Consider the following 2,981-nt stretch of genomic DNA (forward strand, 5'->3'; position numbering starts at 1 on the left):
CCCTATCAGTGCGGGCCAATTGTGTGGACCACACATGAGAAGCAGACATCTGAAGGCCAGGTGAAGGAGTGCGGACCGCACTTGGAATTGTGCAGCCGCAATCGACCCTTTTCTCTCTCAATTACTCTAGGTATAAATAGAAGTTTAGGCCTCATTTTACACTTTTCACTCCCTTGAAAAATTACTGTTACTCTGAGAGCTTACGTGAGGATCTCATGCTATCAAACACACCCATTTTCACTCACAAGATCTTGCACACTTACATCATGTGCTAAGCTTCATTTCATGTTGATTTATTTTATTTTGATTTTTGAATTTATTTTCATCTTTTTAGCTTCTTTTTAGGCCATCTATAATTATATTCCATCCGTGTATCCATGTGGGGTAGATTTGTAATGGGTAACTGTTAAACCATGCTAGAATGGTTGGGGTTAGTTGAATATTATGTGTATACCATGTTGCCAATTAGATTTGAACAAGTATTTGCAAAATCTATGTCACGCTGCAAACCTGAAGAGGCGTGGCCGGCACCCGGTGCCATACTCGGCCCGAGCGCACCACTCTGTAACTGTGAACTCTGGAGGAGTAACCCTCAACTTAGGCCGGTGAGGCCATATTTTGAATCATCTAAAAATAACATCTTCCGCATCTGATTGGTAAACATACCCAAAAGCTGATATATATAATTGTGCAGGCCGACGAGGCTGCCATGAATGTCTCCAACCAGCAATACCAAACTGAACATATACACAGTGCTGGAAAGGCAACAATACTAATATACAAAATACATAGGACTCGTCTACAAGCCTCTAGAGATAATTGAACTGTATCATGGTCGGGACAGGGCCTCGACCTACCCATCAAACCTGTATATATAAAATGGACTCCAAGGTCTAGACCTGGTAACCCCGGGGAAGTAGAGCTTACCAACCAAGCTGATGTTTGACTCTGTCTACTGGGAAGGTCTATCCATCTATCTATCAGGACCTGCATGCTTGAAATGCAGCGTCCCCGGCAAAAAGATGTCAGTACGAAATAATGTACCGAGTATGTAAGGCAATAGAATAAATGAAAGCTGAAACTGAACTGACAATATAATAACTGGGAATCAAAGATAATCTGAAGGTATGCTTAACTGCTGATACTAACTCAACTCTCTCGATATAGTAAATAAAATATTTGACCGGCCTTATAAGGCTCGGTATGCGTAACTGCTCTGCCAACGTAGGCTCGCTCATAGGCACTCGCCCATACTAGGCTCTGTATCTCGTCCATTCTAGGCTTACTCATAGGCACTCGGCCACAGTAGGCTCAATGTATAACTTACCATCTAATCAGAGATTGCCCAGTAGGGGCATGCCCATTGATTATAGCTCGATGGTGGTAAAAATACTGTAATATTGCCCAATAGGGGCCTGCCCACCGTGTGTGTGTGTGTGTGTGTGTGTGTGTGTGTGTGTGTGTGTGTGTGTATATATATATATATATATATATATATATATATATATATATATATATATATATATATATATATATATACACACACACACACACACACACACAACTCTCTTGACTGGAAGAATACAATACTTAACTGAATATAAAGTCCCGATAAGGGAGAATATGATAACCTATGCGACTAGGATAATGTACATAAGTTCAGGAATACGAACTTCTCTTTATGTCTCGTTTTTAAACATATGTAGTTATAGGATCATGCCAAAATGAAGGAAAGGTTTATCCTTAACATACCTTAACTCCGTTGAGTCCTTAATACCTTCCAAGAAATTCTTCAAACAACTCAACTCAATCTATCATAGCATAAGGAGATTCAAAATCAGTGCTGAGTAAAGGCTATGTCCGCAAGTTAAACTAGTAGCTCATTTATGTAAATTTGGGAAGCATATCCCATGTAGCAAGGGCCTCCTTCAATACCATATATCAATAACAACAACCAGAGCAATTCAATAAGAACAACATCAACAATAGGGTACAAAATATTTCATTAACAAGTCATCAACATATCACAACGAGCGGCAAGCTCGGATTGAATCCTTTTACCACCCTTCAACTCCATTATCATTCATTTTTTAACTTAGTAATATATCAAGTATAATAACCAATACCTTTTAAATGATTTCCAACCTTGTACTCAATTTTAAAGTTACCCAAAATAGCCTAACACAAGATAATATCACTGTCGACAACTTCCAATTGCTTTATAGCCATTTCCTTTTCTAGTTACCAATTTTCTCAACAAGATTGACATGTAAACCATCATAATCATACTAACAATATCATAGCCAACTTATTTTCCATAATTTCTAGCCACTTAAAGTTCATAAGAGCATCTTTCAAATCAATCCATAAAGAACAACAACATCTCAAGCTAATCCAAGTATTATTTTATAATTTATTATCCTAACAACTTAATCAACATACAAGCAAGATTAAGAAAAATTATTTGGCTATTATACTCACCTTAGATAGTAGCAACAACTTGAAATTTCAGCCAAACACAGTCCACAATTATCCTCAATGACAACACAACCTCAAAGAGGTAATGTTCTTCACTAGAACTAACCTTTGATGTTGAAATATGGTGTAATCACTTTAGAATCACTTCAAACCCTTATGGTATATGTTTAGGAGGGTTAGGAGGAGTATAGGGACGAGGTTGAGTCGAAAAATGAGAAATAAAACTCGTCCAAATCGTTTTTAAAGTGAAGTAGGTCGATCACCGCCTAAGTGGGTCCCATTAGGAGCTGCTTGCGCTGTCTCGCAAAAATGTAAATATCTCTATACTTAGATGTTGTATTGATTAATGGTTTAATGTGTTAGAAACTAGACTTGTAGATATTCAATTTGATAGGTATATCATCCCATAATTCAAAGTACATTGGGAGAAATGCTCAGCTACATTTAACCTAATATTCATCACATTTATGAATGTAACTTGTGATGACCTTTGCAAACTTTTG

This window comes from Nicotiana tabacum, chromosome 24 (genome assembly GCF_000715075.1).
Source record: "Nicotiana tabacum cultivar K326 chromosome 24, ASM71507v2, whole genome shotgun sequence".
In the NCBI taxonomy this organism is placed as follows: domain Eukaryota; kingdom Viridiplantae; phylum Streptophyta; class Magnoliopsida; order Solanales; family Solanaceae; genus Nicotiana; species Nicotiana tabacum.